Source organism: Onychomys torridus, chromosome 6, assembly GCF_903995425.1.
Source record: "Onychomys torridus chromosome 6, mOncTor1.1, whole genome shotgun sequence".
In the NCBI taxonomy this organism is placed as follows: Eukaryota; Metazoa; Chordata; class Mammalia; order Rodentia; family Cricetidae; genus Onychomys; species Onychomys torridus.
Genome location: NC_050448.1, coordinates 14,057,452 through 14,078,267, shown reverse-complemented (window position 1 = coordinate 14,078,267; position 20,816 = coordinate 14,057,452). Strand labels below are relative to the sequence as shown.

At 44.4% G+C, this 20,816-nt stretch overlaps 1 pseudogene; it reads right to left on the bottom strand.

Annotated features, from left to right (window-relative positions):
- Positions 1 to 1,144: 1,144 nt before the first annotated feature.
- Positions 1,145 to 20,816, bottom strand: part of LOC118585554 — a 57,133-nt pseudogene continuing 37,461 nt past the window's right edge.

Here is a 20,816-nt window from a genome sequence, read left to right as displayed (position 1 = left end):
CTTCAGAGATGATGGGCATCTAAGAAACTCCATATGGAGTTTACTTTCTTTGTGGTAAATTAGCCACTAGGCAAGAAAGTGCTCTGGCCCTGACTGCTGACAGTATGCTGTCCAAATGGGATAAGCAGGGCACAAAAGAAAGGACTGCTGATCTTTGCCAAGACAAGGTAGGAAGGCCTTTCAGAAAATTCTGATTCACAGATAAATCTGTCAGATATGCTAGGCCTGTAGTCCAAAGAATGTATGCTCCAATGTTGCAGAGGAACCTTGGGTGACTGTGCAGGCAGGTAGCTGTTTCTGTCATTTCTCACATTTTTTGGAAGTTGCTTATTTGCACTTCTTGCTTATTTAGTAAATATTATTTTCTTCTTGGGTCTCTGAGGGAGTTGAAGACTAGATAGTTATAGTTATAGTTTTCCTTGTTTCTCACTGAAGAGCTGTAAAGTGTATAAAACTGAATATCAAAAGATATTTTTGGTTGGTAATAAAAGTTAGGATAGAATGTGAATTAGGTACAACACTTTGAACTCACAAAAATAGGATAAATAATGGAGTTTTTGTCTGAATTTGTCAAATGTTAATGGACTAAACATTGTTAATGTAATTCTTGACTCTATATATTGTATATACTTATTATACTTATTGAATATAGTTTTTCTTACATTAGTTATAACCTTTTATTATTTTAGACAAAAAAGGGGAAATGTGATGATATATTGTGTACCCTAATAAAATTTGCCTGAAGATCAGAGAATAGAACTACTACTATATACTAGATTAAACATAGAGGTCAGGCAGTGGTGGCACACACACCTTTAATCCTAGCACCCAGGAGGCAGAGATCTGTCTCAATCTCTGTGAGTTCAAAGCCACACTGGGCTACATGAGATTCACTCAGTCTATGAGAGAAACAGAACAGTGAAACAAGGTAATAGTGGCACACACTTTTAATCCTAGTATTTGGAATTCACATGCTTTTTTTTTTTTTAATCAAAAGACATTTAATACAATTAGTTTTCAACATCCCCTTGGTGGTCCATATCTACAAAGAAATCCAGCTCAACCCCCTCCAAACCCACCCTCACAAAAAAGCACATACTTAGAATTTTTAGCAAGTATGGTTTGGGAATTTGTTTTGTTCTTTAAAAAAGGCCCCCAGGGCAAGTTATTTACAGTTTAATTGCCACTGTCAACTGATCTGGACCTGGACAGAGATCGGGACCTCTGGCGATCCACAGATACTGGAGACTTAGATCTACTCGAAGAACCACATTTCTGGCTCTTCTCAGGCACAGGAGATCTACGACCAGAACGGGACTTACTCCGGCTCCTGCTCCTTGAGCGGCTGTAAGACTTGCTCCTACAGGAATAAGATCGGCTCTGGGACCTAGAGGAACTCCTGGTTCAAGATTATGACCTGCTTCTTGGCCTATGCCTTTTGCTTCCTTTAATTAATTTCATTTTTCTCCCGTTAATTTCTTTTCCAGAAAGTTTTTCAATAGCATTCTTTAAGTCACTGTAAGAGGCAAACTCAACTACCCCTTCATTTAGTTTAGGCCAATGGGCATCCTCAAAGGTTACTTCCCCAGCTTGTCTCATGAAATCTTTGAGATCCTGCCAATTGACTCTTGAGGATAAATTCTCAACTATAAGTCGATTTTCTGTTCTTACAGGTGGAGCATTTTGTCTATAATTCGTGGTCTTCGACTACTAAAATGGTCGGAGTATCGTCCTCTTCCTCGCCCACCTCTAGACCAAGCACGAGCATGTTCAATTGTATCTCTTTCACTGCAAGGTTCTTTTCCATCAAGTTCATAAACAGCATCATCTACATCCCTTGGGTCCTCAAATTCCACAAACCCAAAACCTCTTTTCAGATCAATATCTCTGATCTGTCCATAACCCTTGAAGAAGCCACATCTTTCTCCCTAGCTGCTGGGTTTAGTCTCCTGATGAATGCTCATGATGCCCAGCTAGTGCTTCTGGACACGGTCTTTGGCGGCTGAGACCGGTAGAGACCTGGAGCTGTCTGCCTAACTACAGACCTGAACTCAACTCATCTACGTCTCTCCACAACTGACCTGGAATTCACATGCTTTTAATCCCAGCATCAGGAAGGTTGAGACAGGAAGTGATATGGTGGGCAGAGAAAGGTATATAAGGTGTAAGGAGACAGGAACTAGAGTCTTTCGGCCGAGGAAGAGTTTTTCAGGCTGAGAAGTTGATGAGGTAAGAGGTGGTGGCTGTAGCTTATTCCTTTGTCTCTCTGATCTTTCAGCATTTATAACAATATCTGGCTCAGGTTTTTTTTTTTAATTAAAAGACTTTTAGATATTTGTGTTAAACCTGTGGGTTGTGTTTTTAGATATTTATGGTGGTGGAGCTTGATGAAGTTGAGCTATTTTTTTGTTTGTTTTGGTCATGTGCTTGTATGTGGCTAGTGTATGCATGGTCACATTTGTGTATGTATGTGTGTGCATTTGGAGGTCAGAGGTTGATATCTATGTCTTTCTTGATTGCCTTCTACCTTACTGACTGAGGCAGGGTCACTCACTGAACTGAGCCTATCACATTGGTCATTCTGTCTACCTGGAGTCTGTCTCCAACTCCTGAGCACTGGCGGGCTGCCTTTCGTGTGCATGTGGGGATCCCAGCCCTCGTCTTCCTACCTGCACAGTGCAGCTCTCCCCACCGAGCTGTCACCTCAGGTTTTAGTGACCTTACGACAGCTGGACAAGTGGCTCCCACACTCTGACTGAGCAGCCACTGTCCTCACTTCTCAGGGCTGGAGTTCTTTCTTTGTGTGGCATGGGTGAAGGATAGAGTTTCACCTTCCCCCACTGCTACTCAGTGGCCCCATCACCATGCCCACAATGACCTGGAGTGACAAGTATCATGTGTGGAGTGTGCTTGCTGATCAACTGTTCTGCTCCTCTACCAACACTCATGTGGCTTTAATCACAACCCTTTTTAATACCTTACTAGTTCATAAAGTAAATCTACACTGTTCTTTATGGAATTGTGATTGTTAATTTTGGCTTTACATATTTCTATGTTAACTTTAGATGCAGCTTGTTAAAATTCAGAAAAAGTTGAGATTTTACTTATTTTCTATTTAATGCATAAATTAACTGAAGAAAAATCACACCCCACTTGGTTATTCTACTCAGCTAATGTGGTGTATCTCTATTTCGGCCTTCTTTTATGCTGATTAATAAAGTTGTATAGTTTTCTCCACTCCACAGGAATCTCAAAACCCCTTCTTCTAAGGCTCTGGGTATATCTCATGCTATCACAGCTGCTTTGTAGACATAGGATTAATACAGTGTTTCCTATAAACTCATTTCATTTCTCTTAGCTTTATAAACTGTTGATCTAAAATCACTTGTTGCTAATTTAGGATTTCTGTTTCATAGTTGTATTTTGTGTAAACAGCAACAGCTTTGTTTCATCATTTGGGGACAATTCATTCTTAATTCCTTCAAGTGCTTTGCTGTGAAGCCTGGGGTCCTTATGCAGCATCAGACTGAGTTGGGAACAGTAAGTCACATGGAGAGCTTTCAGGATCCTATGCTTGTACAGGTGATGGCCCTCTATAAATAATCCCTGAACTGTGCAGAGACAGGCAGATTGTGAATTTGAGGCAGCCTACACAGTGAGAACCTACCTCAACACCAAAACCAATTAAAATGAAAACCAGAGCTGTGTTTTATTATCCTCAGCAGCTTATTTGTTGCTTAACACTCTTCACTAGTTCAAAGAGGTCCTTCAGTTCTAGTCTGTGATGCATTTTAGCATAGCCAGATGTTGAATTTCAAGACTCTTCTACATTTGTATAGAAGGTGTCCTGGTACTTCCCTTAGCTGAGGTGTAGCTCAATCGCCACTCTGTGAGCACAATTCTCTACTTTTAATCTCATTATCAGAAAGCATTGCTGTTTCTCTCTTTTTCCATGGATGAATGTTTTGCTGGCATGCATGTTTGTGTACCACATGTGTACAGTACCACTGGTGTCCTGAAGAGGGCAATGGATCTCCTAGAACTAGAATTATAGACAGAGCCACATGTGGGTGCTGAGAATCCAACTTGGGTCCTATGCATGAGTATCCAGTCCTCTTAACCACTGAGTATCTCTTTAGATTTTTTTTAAATTTTTATTTATCTATTATGTATACAGCATGTATGACTGCGGCCAGAAGAGGGCACCAGATCTCATTACAGATGGTTGTGAGCCACCATGTGGTTGCTGGGAATTGAACTCAGGACCTCTGGAAGAGCAGTCAGTGCTCTTAAACTCTGAGCTATCTCTCCAGCCCCTCTTTAGATTCTTATTCCCAATATATAACATAGTGAATTATATTAATTGATTTTAAGGTGAAGTGATCTTACATTCTGGGGTGAATGTAGTTTGGACATGGTAAGTCATCCTTTAACAAATATCAGCGGAGTTGGTTTGCTGATGTTTAGTTTAAGAATTTACATCTATTGTGTTAAAGAATACAGCATGACACTATATGTCATTAGGAAAACAAAAATGCCACTAGCCAGGCACAGTGCTATTCTCAGTTTTTCTGTTCTGCTGTTTGAAATAACTTTTTGGCTTAAATACACATTCTATTACTATGTGTGACTCTTTGACATAGGAGAAATGCTATCTAAGGACACTGTTTAATTTACTTCTAGAATGCAATCAAGGAGCACTAGAGATGACACTCCTGGAATGTTTTCACAGTACCTGTACAACTGTAATATATTGAATTTGAAATAACACTTTAGTCATTGGCACTGACTATTTTACTAAATTTAACACTGCATCAATAGTTGGGGAAGAAGAAAATTCCCTACAAAGTGAGTCAGTTTTTGCTATTTTATGTGTGAAGACCTATAGTGGGAATCGTAGAGTCATGGTATCTAGGGTAAACATTAGAATGTAACAGTTGTTTCTCACTGTATCTAGGGTAACAGTAGAATGTATTAGTGTTTGATGGAGGTACTGAGACCCTGAAGAAATCATAGTAGAGACAGTGATTGTTTTCTATGATTTACAGGGTCACTTTTCTGATGGAGTTTTACATCTGTTGCATGACTTTAGTCACAAGACTACTCCGGCACACCTGGAGCATCTTTCATTATTGGGTCCCTCAAGCAGTACACAATAAGGACTAAAGTTGCATGGGTGTGATTATTTCCTTCAGAGAACATATAAAATAGATCAAAAGGCTTTGTTATGAGGAATTTGTTTTACCCAAAAAACAACCTTTGTGTAATAATCAATAAATATGATTCTGAGCAACTGTTAGAGGTTCAGTCCATCAGAGGCCAGACCTCCCTGCTGCTACAGAGCCTAGATTACATTCTGGAGTGACCCTCTGTTAGGGTCGGCGTCCAAAACAGAGAGCTTCACTCCGATATCGGGTCACAAAAGAAGCTTTATTAGCACGAGCTTGTAGGCCACCAGCGCGAGAAGTAGCCGGTGACCCCGAGTCTAAGGCTCGCAGGCCTTTTATGAGGCGGTTCTATCAGGGCAGGGGAGCGGGGTCATCCAGATGTCTCCACAGTCTTTCTCAGAGTCTGGGTGGGTAAACGAATTCCAAGCTTATCTAGCAAGGGGTTATTTTGCAAGCATTCTTCTCAAGCAATTTATCTTGCAAGCACAACTGCAGGCGGTCATCCTGCAAGCATCCTGTTAGCACAGCATGATGGGCTAACTTTTCTGGTATGGGGCGTGGGGGCAGAGTGCAGTATTTTCCACTGAATCTACAATTAGCAGAGCTAGTGGGGGGGCCCCTTGTTTCCCTTACAATGGCCTTTTCATTCCCCCCCCTTTTTTGTGCCTACCTTCAATCTTAAAGGTCACTGCCAGATACCGGCTGGTATCATTGTCTCAGGACCATCATCTTAACCCCATTTACCTGGGATCGTACAAAAGCTGAGATTCGATTGAGGATACATGGTCCAATCATGAGGACAAGAATTAATACAATAAGTGGTCCTGTGAGGGCTGACAATAATGTAGTTAGCCATGGGGATTGATTATACCATCCCTCAAACCAGCTTTGAGAGCCTTGTAAGTTCTTTTCTCTGGCATCTAATCTTTCTCTAAGTTTTGTCATTGATTTCCTTATTACACCCGTATCTCCTCCCATTATATTTACAAGTTCCCTTTCCATCCTGACAGATGGCTGGCGATCTAGGGTTCCTAGGGTCAGTTGTAGGGATATCCCAGTCATCTGACCCTGCTGCTAGCTGGCAGAGGTCCGGGTGCAAGTCAGGCCACCAGCCCCACAGTGGGTGCTGATTAGAGGTAATTTCCCATACAATTTCCCCTTGGCCTGATATAACCTGCCAAGTCTGAGACACTGGTTGATGTGGGTTACTTGTGGTCGCACTGGTGATGAATCCAAAGCTTAAGAGGATTGTCAGTCCGTTCCGCAGTCCAGGAGTCATCTGGCACTTTGGCTGGCTTGAGGTGGGAGGCATGGATCCAGGCGGTGATCCCGTCCACCTTGACCGCCGTTGGGGTGGTCAGCAGGACTTGGTATGGTCCCTTCCACCGGGGTTCCAAAGTCTGATGCTGGTGTCTGTGGATGTATACAAAGTCCCCCACGTGGAACTGATGGGCAGCACTGTCCCCGCCAGGTTGGTATGCAGCGGACAGTTGCTTCCACAGTGTATGCTGGACAGAAGCTAAGGCTTGCAGCCTGTCAGACAGAGGGGAAGGCATGATTTCTCCTTAAGTTAGGTTCTTAACTGGGGGTGCACACCCAAGGAGCAGTTCAAAGGGGGTAAGACCCATGAAGGAAGGGGTATTTCTAGCCCTAAAGAGGGCGTAAGGTAGGAGCATTGTCCAATCTCTAGAGCCAGTTTCCATGGTCAATTTGGTTAAGGTCTCTTTAATTGTTCTCCTGTCCTGAGCTCTGGGGTCTATAGACACAATGCAACTTCCAATCAATCCCCAGTACCTTTGCAAGTCCCTGACTTACCTGGGCCACAAAAGCTGGTCCATTATCTGACCCTATTACCTGCGGTAACCCGAACTGAGAGAAGATGTCTTCCAAGATTTTCTTGGCAACCACGATCACCGTCTCTCTCTTGGTAGGGAAGGCCTCTACCCATCCTGTAAAGGTATCTACAAACACTAGCAGGTACTTCAGGCCATACTTAGCTGGCTTTACCTCGGTGAAGTCTGCTTCCCAATGCTGGCCAGGGCGGGTTCCTCGTAGCCTTTTTCCGGGGGCCAGTTTCCCAGGATATGCATTTACCTGCTGGCAGGCCCGGCAAGCAGCTACCACCTTTTCTGCCATTTGTTTCTTCTCAGATGGGGAGAGGGTCTTATCTTTTGTAGTCAGCTGGATCAATTTTCTGCTGCCCAGATGGGTTAATTTGTGGATCCTTTCCAGAGTGTCTTTCAGAAGTTCCGGGGGTGGAGCCTCTTCAGGAGTTGAATCCTCCGGAGTCGAGGCATGAATGGCCAGGCTCCTTGGATCCTGGAGGGCAGCCTCCTTTGCCTCTTGATCGGCCTTCCTGTTTCCCACTGCCACTGGGGAGTCCTCTTTTTGGTGCCCAGGGCAATGTACGATGGCCAGCTCTCGGGGTAACATTACAGCCTCCAATAGGGCCTCAATCTCTTTTTTATTTTTGATTTCTTTTTCAGCCGATGTTAGTAGCCCTCTCTCTCGATATATTGCCCCATGCACATGCGCTGTTGTGAACGCATACCGGCTGTCAGTATAGATTGTGGCCCGTTTCCCTGCAGCCATGGTGAGAGCTTGCGTGAGTGCTATCAGTTCTGCTTTCTGGGCTGAAGTTCCTTCCGGGAGGCTACTAGACCAAATTACCCGATTTTTGTCCACTACAGCTGCTCTCGCTTTTCTCTGCCCCCACCCCCCACTCAGGAAGCTGCTGCCATCCGTATACCATATCAGATCAGAGTGGGCTAGAGGCTGGTCTGTTAGGTCCTTTCGGACCCCGGTCTCTTTGGCTAGGATGGCCTCGTAGTTATGGACTAGTTTATTTTCACCCTCCTCCAGGGAGATTGGGAGGCCAGATTCAAAAGGGACGGGGGCCCAAATGTGATTCGGTCTCGGTCTAGTAGCATTGTCTGGTAATAGGTGGCCCGGGCATTGCTCAGCCATCGTTCGGGCGGCTGGCGAACAATGCTCTCCAGCGCATGGGGAGCAATGATGGTCAGGTGCTGCCCCAGAGTCAATTTGTCTGCATCTCTCACCAGAGTAGCTGCTGCTGCCACTGCCTGTAGGCAAGTGGGCCACCCTCTAGCCACTGGGTGGAGTCGTTTGGATAAGTAGGCAACGGGCCTTTTCCAGGGTCCGAGAGCTTGCGCTAGTACACCAACCGCCACCCCCTTTTTCTCGTGGAGGTACAGGGTGAAGGGCTTACTCACATCAGGAAGGGCGAGGGCAGGTGCCAACAGGAGTGCCTTCTTCAGTGTCTTGAACGCTGTCTGGTGTTCCTCTTGCCAGACAAAGGGGTTCTTTTCCCGAGACGGAACTGCTGTGGGTTTTAAGGTGACCACAACGGGTGGCTGTTCTACTGCCAGTCCAGGTCCCCCCATCTCTGCCCATTCTTCATTTCCCAGTCCTGTGGGGACCATAGTCAGTTGGGCCGTGGGGATGGTGGTCCCATATAGCCGATATTCCTCTGTTGCTGGGAGTTCTAAAGTGAGGAGGCAGAGGTCCCCACCCAGGGGATGGGCAAACTTTAATTCAGGTCCTTGGGCAGTGAAAGTTATTTGGGCTCCTAATTTTGTCAGGAGATCCCTCCCCAGGAGAGGCGAGGGACAGTCAGGGAGGACCAAAAAAGAATGTTGCACAGTACCTTTCCCCAAGTTGACTGTTCTCTAAGTGGTCCAGGGTCTCTCTCTATTCCCATTGGCCCCTTGGACTAGAGACTTGTGGGAAGATAGTGGCCTGAGTGGTTGTTGTATTGCTGAAAAGACTGCCCCTGTATCTACTTCAAAGCCGACTGGGGTCCCCTCCATTTCAAAGGTTACCCGGAGCTCGGGGAGGGGTTCCAAACCCTGACTTCCTCAGTCCTCAAGGGCCAAGACTGACCGGCCTCGTCCTCTTTGTTTTTTGGGGCACTCTCAGGCCCAATGACCCTCTTCCTTGCAGTATGCACATTGGTTAGGCTTTAAAGGGGGGCGACCTCCTCTGCCTCGAGGCCCTGAGTTGTCCTTCACTGCCACTGCCAGGATCCATGATAAATTTCGATTTTGTCGCTTCTCTCTTTGTCTTTCTTTTTCTTCTCTCTCTTTTTTAACCTAGCTTCTTTTTCCTCTGCAGTTTCTCTTTTATAATAAACCTTTTCTGCTTCCTTGACTAAATCTCTCAAACTCAGTCCCTGCAAACCATCTAATCTCTGTAACTTGTGTCTTATGTCTGCAGCTGACTGTCCTATAAAGGCCATCACTACCGCCCCCTTCTGTTCTTCAGACTGTGGATTGAAAGGCGTATACCTCCTGTATGCTTCCATGAGCCTTTCAAGGAAGGCAGAGGGGGTTTCGTCAGGCCCTTGGAGAACCTCACCTACCTTAGCCAAATTAGTGGGCCTTCTGGCCGCCGCATGGAGACCCACCATTAGAGTCTGGCAATAGAGGGACAGATGCTCCCTACCTTCTGGGGTATTTGGGTCCCAGGTTGGTCGTCTTAATGGGAAGTGCTCATCAATCATGGTGGGGAGTTGAGTCGGTCGCCCATCTGGCCTGGGAACTAGTTTCCTGGCTTCCAGGAGAATGTGCTCTCTCTCTTCCATAGTGAAGAGGATCCCCAGGAGCTGCTGGCAATTGTCCCAAGTAGGTTGGTGGGAATACATGCTGGAATCTAAGAGACCTGTTAATCTGGAGGGGTCCTCAGAAAATGGAGGGTTATTATTTTTCCAGTTATACAAGTCAGAGGAGGAAAAGGGCCAGTATTGGAGAGCAGGCATGTCACCCCCAGCCCCATCATCGACCGTTCCCCCAATGGGGCGCAAAGGCAGTGTGATAGCCGGGGGTGCCTCATCTGGGGGCCTTGCTCTCCTCTGGCGGGTTCCCTGTGCTGGATCCGACAGGGAGACCAAGACAGACTCGGGCCCAGTCTCTGCCTGAGGTCGTGGTTCGGGCCGATAGGGAGGCAGCCTCGGTGGTGGCAGGAAGTCTAAGGCAAATGAAATGAGGTCATTCTGGGATTCAGGTAAGGGGGGTTGAGGAGGGGATGGAGTTGGTAATGGAGTCGATTGGGAAGGTTTGGTCGCGAGAATCAGAGCAGAAGTTAGTGAAGGTGCTGTAGGAGCAGTCAGGAAGGGTCGGACCCACTTAGGAGGGTCAGTCACCAGATCCTCCCATACCCAAATGTAAGCCTGCTGGTCCGGGTGTCCATGCGAACCTGGAATGAAAATCTTTTGTTTGACTGCCCTAATTATATTAACATCAAAAGTACCATCTACTGGCCACCCAACTCCGAAGGTGGGCCATTCAGACGAACAGAAAGTCTGCCACTTTCCCTTCCTCACCTGAACCACCAGGTTCGAGGGTTAGGGACAAAGGGGTGGAGGCAGAATGTCCCATTCCAAACAAGTAGAAACAGACACAGAAGGACACAAAAATCGAGACACAACACACAAACAAGACAAGCCGGCAAAATGGTAGGCCAAAAGATTGTCTATTGGCCCGGGCCGTCTGAAAAATCTCCTAGACAAAAGGGAATCAGACGGGGCCCCTGTCCCAGGGTCCCCACACTCCAGAGTGTCCTCCAGAGCTGCAGCCTATGGGTTCAGGACACGGCTGTCCCCCACCGTCCAAGGGTCCTCACGGGCCGCTTGAACAGCTGCTTCACCGCCGACTCACCACCGTCCTTACCAATCTCGGTGGGACCTCGGCATCCAAAACAGAGAGCTTCACTCCGATATCGGGTCACAAAAGAAGCTTTATTAGCACGAGCTTGTGGGCCACCAGCGCGAGAAGTAGCCAGTGACCCCGAGTCTAAGGCTCGCAGGCCTTTTATGAGGCGGTTCTATCAGGGCAGGGGAGCAGGGTCATCCAGAGTGCAGACATCTGGACGCCAGATGTCTCTACGGTCTTTCTCAAGAGTCTGGGTGGGTAAACGAATTCCAAGCTTATCTAGCAAGGGGTTATTTTGCAAGCATTCTTCTCAAGCAATTTATCTTGCAAGCACAACTGCAGGCGGTCATCCTGCAAGCATCCTGTTAGCACAGCATGATGGGCTAACTTTTCTGGTATGGGGCGTGGGGGCAGAGTGCAGTATTTTCCACTGAATCTACAATTAGCAGAGCTAGTGGGGGGGGCCCTTGTTTCCCTTACAATGGCCTTTCACCTCTTTCTTTGATCATCCTGCCCAACATAGAACACTGACAAGGACCAGAAATAGATTTATTGGAATCTTTGAAGTATAGATTTTAGAATCAGTGAATACTGTGTGTTTGTTTTTCTGACTCTGACTTGCCTTTAGTTTTTACATGGCAGAATGGCATAGTTCTAGATTAAGTGGCCAATCCTTGGCCTACAGCCCTCCAGAGTGAAGAGAGTTAATGCTGGGTACTAATGGGCCTCACTGGACCGAGGTTTCTACACTCAATGTTCCTGTTGTGGCTCTGATCCCAACTTCTGAAGTTAGATAGACATGGGTGGGATGTAGAATTCAGGAGAGTGCAGCAAGAACAGTCAGGGAGATGAGGGGGCAGGGAGGAGGGAGGAGAAGAATAAAATATTTATATTTATATTATTGCAAGCCTCAGAAATATGAAGTAGGAATTCAGCTGACTATGACAAAACTATTACCTGAAAGAATCAAGGATTTTTTCCAGAAGCCAAGGCTCAAGGAGTATTGGTGTTATTTGGCTTTTGTATATATCAGCTGTTTCCTGCAATAAACTTCATGTGTGCTATTATAGCCCCCCCCCCCCAATTAATTCTTTTTCCTAAGAACTTCTTGCTGTGTGTTTGAACATTGGGCACAATTTTCCCCATACAATTACAGTATTTGGATACTTCCCCCAACTGTATTGACAACAGTCATACAGGCAAGACTTCCTTTTTCCAGGCCTTTGTCTTTCCTTTTTAGCATTAGGCTCAGATATCTGCCTTCTGTAACCGTTAGCAAATATCCAGGGCCAGGGCTATCTCTGGAAAAAGCATTTCATCTGAGATATTTCTCAATTCCAAGGACAGACTGCAGTCAGATAAACACTCCAGACCACCTGCTAGTCTCCTGAAATAAGGTAAACATCCAAACAGAGACAACTGCCAAGGTCAGGCCAGATAGTAGGTACAAGGTTTTGTTTCTTGTGCAAATTAAGCTTAAACCCTTCATTCTCCCATTAGCCTTAATGGTATCTCTAGACTTCCCCTTTAACAATTACTCAGAACAAAGGGGCTTTTACATATCAAGCTGTGACACAGGCTACCTCTACTCTGCCAGAAAACTACTAAGATGAGTTTTACAGAGATAGTCATAGCTCTTAAAGAAAAATAGGCAATTTTATTTTACTCATGATTTATACCAACATTGTAGACTCCTAACATTTTACCTAACCACTTCTAGAAATGTAGTTTGAGCACATAAATTCCCTTTTTCTGATATATTAACCAATTTTAGCTGTTAGTTGACCCCAACTCCTTTAACCACTGCCCTTTTGGGTTGTAAAAGAAAGCCTGACAATCACTGCCTGAGGTAAACTCTTACCTGCCTTTATGACCCTGTAAGAATTCAAGCCTGGGTGACTTTGCCTTGGCCAGAGAATTGCTGCTTCCTGTGGGTCTATAACTGAATGCCTCAGAGACTTGGGGGAGAACTAGTGGAATGAGATGGAGGATGGGGAAGAACTAAATGGGGAAGAACCAGATGGGAGAATTAAGATAGAATTTAGAAAGAACAGCAGAAAAATGTAGAGAGAAATAAGGCAAGAAAGGAGCTAAGTATGAGAACAGAATTGAAGCTGTGGAGATAGATTTTGACTCAGAAGAATAAAGTGTGTGGACTAAAGAGTATTGTATACATAAATTCATTTGATATCATTAAGACTAGATTCCCAGCTGCTTGTAGATTCCCACAGATCCTGGGAAAAGGCTATTAAGGGGCTGGACCCCAATATTCTTTGATAATATATTTATGTTGCAATCAAATAAGTACTTTGTATATTAACTTAGAAAACATGAAATCCCACCAAAATAAATAAAATAAAAATAATTTTTAAAAGATTATCTTCAGAAAGGGCCAGAAAGACAGCACAGCAGGTAAGGGTGCTTGCTGCCAGACCTAACAATCTGAGTTCAATCCTAAGAACCCACAGAATGGAAGGAGAGAACCAAATCATGCCAGTTGCACTCTGACTTCCACATGTACAGTGGCATGTGATATGGAGTCACAACACGCCCCCACGGTTGGGCACATGCCCGGCAGGACCTAGTCACTTCTGCCTAGTCATTTCCGGGTAAAAACGTCTCATGTGACCAGGACCCCATGGCTTTGTGTGGTTGTGTAAAGCGTGCAGTGCAACCATGAGATCTACATGCATGCATGGAATAGCCACATAGGCCTAGCCTTTATAAGCCGGTGCCATGATTTCTGGCTCCATCTTTACTCACGTGTCTTTTCCACAGGCCTGTGCACATCTGTCTCTCTCCCTCATCTTAATAAAACTCTCGTTAGTGGATTCTGTCCTGTTTTATGACCTTTCCTCGAGGGTAAGAGTGACGCAAATAAACCAGCAGCATACATTTGGCCTCTCAAGCAATTGTAAAAACAAATGAACAATCAAACCCCATCTCTTCAGACATTACTAGCTATCTGCTGGATTCTCTGGGGCTGGGAACTACTTATCTCAATTTTTGTTTGTTTGTTTGTTTTTCAAGACAAGGTTTCTCTGTGCAGTTTTGAGCCTTTCCTGGAACTCACTCTGTAGCCCAGGCTGGCCTCGAACTCACAGAGATCTGCCTGCTTCTGCTTCCCGAGTGCTGGGATTAAAGGCATGCACCACCACCACCTGGCTCAAATTTTTAAATTGTGAGTAAACAGGCCCAAATGGAACATTTACATGATCTACACACTCCCTTTAAGGCCTAGGGAACATCACAGAATAGGGGTAAACAGATTAGACGAGCCAGAGGATGAAGAAGAATGTTGTGAAGTCTGTCTTCTGAACATGACATATCTATTGCACCCATGAAAATAGAACAGCTGTGGCTACCTGCACAAGACCTACACACACATAAACATACACACACACACACACACACACACACACACACACACACATACACACACCACAAGAGGATAGTAGTAAGGTAACCACTAATATCACCAGCTACAAAAACTGTGATCTACAACAGTGACCTGCCTGTGGGATACACTGGTGCAGCAGTGGCACAAAGGTCATGGGAGCAACCAACCACTTAAAAACTGGCTTAAGGCCCACTGATGAGAAGGAACCCATACCTGCCACTGCTAAAGTGACAGAGAGCCTGACACTAGATTGGTCATGAGCTGGGGGGGGGGGGGGGGGGGACACCTACTATTATTCTATTATTCTGCTCAAGGAACATAGCAATGAAATGATTCCAAATGACACAGAGCTATACGCATAGATCAGTGTCTCACTCAACATACATCAGAGTACCTGCTTCTTGCAGTAGATGAGAATTAACACAGGGACCCACAACTGGACAATGTACAGTGATAGATTTTAGAGCATTCTGTCCTAAATAGAATGTCTTTATCAACCCCTTCCTGCTTCAAGGCTCAGGGATCTTTGTGGAAGAGGAGGCAGAAGATTGTAAGCATGAGAGATGGTGAAGGACTCCAAGGAAACAGCATTTTCTAGACACAAGATAGATGCACATATGAACTCAAAACAACTGTGGCAGCATGCACAAGTCCTCAAAGGCTCAAACCAGACAAAATCCCAGCTCTGAGAAGGGGGAGTGCACACAAAGTCCTATCTCCAGTCATGAAGCTATTTGCAATTAATACCTGCTGGGAAAGGGAAAACCAGTTTTCTCTAGTGGAGTGATGCTAGATGAGTAAACCACACTCCAGGACAGGTCTATGCCCTGCATTAATTGGCCAACACAAAATGGATTCAATGTTTTTGTGTGCTTTTTTGGTTTGGTTTAGTATTTTTTTCTTCTTGTTTTTTGTTTATTTTGATCCTTTTTTTTCTTTTGTCTTTTTCTTTTTTCGAGAGAAAACATAAAGTTGGATGGGTAGGGAGGTAGGCTGGATCTGGGAGGAGTTGGGGGAGGAAAAGAATATAATAAGATAGACTGTATGTAAAATTTTTAATAAAATATTTAAATAGAGATAAAAATAAGAGGGGATGAGTTGCATGAGGAAGGAGTCACATGACAGGGAAGGAATGAGAGGGTAATGGAGGGTAAATATGTTTGCAATGCATTATATACATACATAAACGTCAAAATGTAAAAAGTAGATGAAAAATTATGAATAATTACACAAAATTTCATTATCTTAGGGTAATAAATGATGACACCTGATAACCATGAGCTTGAAAGGCTAACATTGGCCTAACACTAAGAATGTTCCATGGCCCATTACATCTAGAAAACATTGTATTAATAAATTTATTCCCTCTCTTTCCTCAAGGACTACAGCTCACACTGCATTGTGAGCTTCAGGGGTGGGTGGGGACTTCACTATTGCCAAAATTTATGTTATTACAGGATTTTCGTTTCATGGAACTAATATTCTGTAGAATATTCTAGGTATGAGAGTGTCTATGGCAGGTTTTCAATAAACATAAAGCTGATCAATTAAAAATCAAAAGTAGAGGCTGGGAGGGTATCAGATGGTAAACTGTTAGCCACAAAAGTATGAACATCTGAATTACATCTTCAGAACCCATGTAAACATTCCAGGCATGGAGGTGCAGAATTGGCTCACTGGACAGTCAGCCTGGCTGAATTACTGAATTCCAGGCCAGTGAGAGACATTATGTGGTTGTTTGATTAAGAAATGTCCCCCATTTGAACACATAGTCCCTGGTTGGCTGAGCTGTTTAGGGAGGCTATGGGACCTTTAGGAGGTGCAGCTTTGATGGAGGAACTACATTACTGGAAGTGGGCTTTGTGAGTTTATTGCCCTGCCCCACTTCATGTTTGCTCTCTGTGGTTTCTGCATGTGGTTGAAGATGTAATCTCTCAGCTTCCTGCTCTGGCAGCCATGCCCTCAACTCTTACAGACTCTCCCTCTGGAACTGTAAGCCATAATAAACTCCTACCCTAAGTCACTTTTTGATTATGGTGTTTACCACAGCAACAAAGAGTGATTAATATGCCCATCTTAAAACAAACAAAAGGTAGACAGTGCCTGAGGAACTACCCAAAGTAGTCTTCTAGAACACTCACTCCATGTATTCACTCAAACATGCATGTACCAACACACATGCACCCAAGCACATGAACATTCACATATTCTTAAAAACAGACTGTAGCTAGAGTTTTTCTGGTCCTTCCTGGCCCAGGATCAAGACAAATCTCTTTCACCTACCAGTCCTACAGCTGCTTAGATCCAACCACGAAGACACACAGAGACTTATATTACTTATAAACTGTATGGCTGTGGCAGGCTTCTTGCTAACTGTTCTTATATCTTAAATTAACACATTTCTATTAATCTATACTTTGCCATGTGGCTCATGGCTTACTGGTACCTTACATCTTCCTTGTCATGGTGGCGGCTGGCAGTGTCTCTCTGCCTCAGCCTTCCACTTCCCAGAATTCTCTTCTCTGCTTGTCCCGCCTATACTTCCTGTCTGGCTACTGGCCAATCAGTATTTTATTTATTAACCAATCAGAGCAACAGATTTGACATACAGAACATCCCACAGCAAGAGACAAGTCTCTTCCCTGAACTATTATATATTCCCATTTACCCCCTTCATCAATCATCTCATTGAAAATCAGATGAAATTCCAGCCTGGAACTACATTTGACAGTCTGGGGCCAGTCGGCATACAGAATGTAAACGAGTCTCTCATCGGTCCAGTCCTTTTTGACACACACCAGCAGTTGCCAGAGTATGTAGTATAGTGACATGTTTCATAAGAAACACACCTCTCCCTGAGTCATCATGGTCACATGGTTCTTTGTGATCCCTGTTCAAGGATCAGCTTGATTCTGGCTCTGTGTGGTGGTCTTTGTACTAGGTGGATGAAGTTATTTTCTCCAGAATTATGATGACAAGCAGCATTTTGTTGTTGTTAAACTCTACTGGGTTCTTAACTATTTAGTGGTATATTCTGATTGTACATCAAGAATTTTATTAAAACAAGATAAATTCAAAAAATCTTTTATGTTTCCTTCTGCTCAAGTGGTGAATGTAGGGCACGTTCTCTGCCACCAAGGTGCAGACTGTACTCCAGAATGTTGCAAATAGGCACTACAGTTCCAGATGAAGGTAGCCCAAAGTTAGTTGGCTAACACTCATTCCCCTACCCTTTTCTTTCTTCATGGATAAAAATAAAAATATGAATGAAGATGAGAGCAAAAAGTACTCCCAGGCTAAAGAAAAAGGATATACATAGTTAAATCATGGTGTCCCATCATCATGGATGCTTAGATTGAGAATTCTGGTAGACACTAATGTGGGGTTGAAGACCATACATCTCTATTGACATATTTAGAGCAACTGGGGCAGGAAATCTGGAGGGCGCACAAGGCCTGTCCTGGACAGTATCAACTCCATTTCTAACGAAGGGCAGCTTAGAAGAATAGTTTATCTTCCATGTGTTGTCATGGGGGGGGTACTAGTAAGTGTTGATGAAAAGTCCACACACAGCTGCTAGCACAAACACTCTTCCAGCCTCTTAGCTATTCTGTTTCTTTCCCTTTTCATCTAGAAACTCATACACAGCTATATCTAACTGGAGGACCTAGAGCTATCTCTAACTGGAGGGCTGAGAGCTTTGGGTTGATTCTGAGGAGCTCAGTTTTCTAGTTGAAACTGTGCTTTAAAATCACTTGGCTTTTTGATATACTATTGTAACAACAAAACTGCTATGAAATCTTAATTTAAAAAAGACATAGTGTCTTTGGTTTTTTGAGACAGAGTCTCATGTAGTCTAGACTAGCTTGAACTCACTGTGTAGCTAACCTTGAACTGATCCTCTGCCTCTACCTTCCAGGTGGTGGGATCAAAGAAGTACACTATCATGCCTGGTTTCTGCAGTGCTTGGGACTGGACCTGGGCCTTTGTACATGTTAGACACTCACTCTACCAACTGAGCTACTCCCCTGCCTGGCATCTCCTGGTTGCCTGGTGGCACCTGGATTAGTCCCACTGTGTTAGGTTTTAACTTTGGGTCTCAGTTGAGAGCCTGCACATAACCTGGACTTCTGCTCTGAATCTGATAATGTCTGTCTGGATACCCGAGGATTAAAAAGATGGGGGTGGGGTGAGGTTGCGTGAGCGGAGGCTATTGGCACTAACCATTACCAGCCAGGACCATCCAGTACTATCCAGCGCTTTTGGATAATTTGAAACATCAAAAAATGACTTCCCTAACAACCAAGAGAAAAGAGGGAGAAGAGGCTTAAAGAACTTCAGTTCTGTGGCCACACCCCCCAAAACACTGCATAGAGACACTGTAGTGGGCACTGTTGTCTTCAAGACTGGCTGCTTACTGTGATGTATAGAAACCACAGTTCATTTAAATGTAATTACAAGTTTACTAATTAGTTACGCATTATGCCTTTTAGTTTTTCTTTCCTATTTTCCAAATGATCCAAGGGAGAGGATTAAACATGTGATCGTTATTTTAGTAAAACAGAAGAAAGTAATTATGTGTTGAGTTTAAGGTCAAGCAGGCAGTTCCAGAAGGGGCGCAGGAAAGGATGCAATGGGAACGGAGGGGTGGCCAGCTTTTTTACTTCCTTGATGAAACAAAGCTGAAGGTTTCCTTGCACTCAGGGGCAGAACACTCATGCAGGTGTGTGGGGGGTGGGCGGGTCTTGGGTTTGACATTCAGACTGAAAAGTAAGTATAGTGGACATAGAGGAAGATTAAAGTTACCCTTAGAATTATGCATGGCAAAAAATGCCAGGCCAGCCTCTACAATGAATGGTTTGCCTACAACTCTTTTTGATAGAAATAAAAAACAGGTGTGGCCAGCTAGTCTTCCTAGCCAATCAATCAGTTCCAGGTTCAGTGAGAGACCCTGGCTCAAAAACAAGGCAGGAGTAATAAAGGAAGACACTCCATGCTGACCTCAGACTGCCTCATGCACATGTCTGCATGGGTGAGTGCATCTGACCCCCCCAATCTCACACACACACACACACCACCTCACATACATGTGTGGCTCATCAGTTGACTAAGGTGAAATAGGCCAGTCTTGCCAAATCTCGGAAGATGTTTGCTTGTTGGATCAGAAAAATGGGTCTCACAAAAACTCAGACTTTCTCCAGAAAAAAAAAAAAAAAAAAGTCCTCAGGAACCATTTCCTGTCCCAGGACTCTGCTCCTAGCCTCTGGTCAGCTCTGGACCTCCTCTTTCCCATTCCCACTTGGTCTGTTTTTCATAACAGCTCCCTTCTTCGAAAGGCCCCTGGACTCCTCCAATACCTGATGCCATCCACCATGGGCTACCAAGCAACTCCCACTAAAGGGGTCTTTCTGCATCTTTATCTGATGTAGTTTCACTGCGGCCACTCGGATGCACTCTTAATACATGTTCCTCCAAGGATTAAAAAGCCTGAAGTACTTTGCTCTGTGGGGCAGCGATGAGAAAGCGTAGAACCTATCACCCATGGGGTATTTTCAATGACTTCTTTTTTCTAAATAAAGTAGTATAGGTTTACTTACAATTTGATCTCTCCTTAAGTATGAAAAATAAATCTCCACAAAATGGCTACTTTTTTAAATTGTAGTTTGAAAATACACAAAAGAAGCTCCCTTTAGTTTCTGTTAAGTATTTGCTCTGGAGAAGAAATGCAGAGGCAGAGCCCGTTTACTCTGCTGAAGGCACTATGTGCATGGTGTCCATCGGAACTCATGGCTGTAACAGACCATTCGCACAGACCAGCAGGACAGCAAACCGAACAGGAGTGAGTATGCCCCGGAGGCGCTGTGTAGCCCAAGTGGAAGCTTCCGGAACCTTTAAGAGGCAGAGCTTCGCTGGAGGAAGTGGGTTACTTGAGGTGGGGCTTGAGTCTGGCAGCCTGACCCCGCTTCCTTTTGCTCAGCTTTGCTTCCTGGTTGTGATGTGAGCGTCTTCCTCGTGGTCCTGCCATGGTGGACAATATCCCTCCTTCCACAGAAAACTCCTCCAAGGGGCTTCCCAGGCATCTTGTTATACCATCTTCTCGATGCCTAAGAAAGAGTGCCTTCTATGCATACTACCCTGTTGGTTCTCAACAGTTGTAGAGTTCCTGTTACTGTGATAAAACATCATAACCAAAAGCAAAAAAGTTTTCTTTCCACTTACATGTTCTGGCTCACAGTCCATCACCTAAGGAAGTCAAGGGCTTCCTTACCAGTGAAATTTAAAAAGCAATCTGCCCATACTTTTTTTTTCCTAAGAAAATCCATTTAAAACATTGATATTTTGAAATTCATGACACAGCAGAGATGGCTCAGTGGTTAAGGGCACTGACTATTCTTCCAAAGGACTCAGGTTTCATTCCCAGCACCCAGGTAGTGGCTTGTAACCCTCTGTAATTCCAGTCCCAAGAGGATCTTCTGCCCTCTTCTGGACTCACTGGGTACTGCACAGACATACATGCAGGCAAAACACCCATACTCTACATAGATTATAAAAATAAAAAAATACTAAAATTTAAAACCT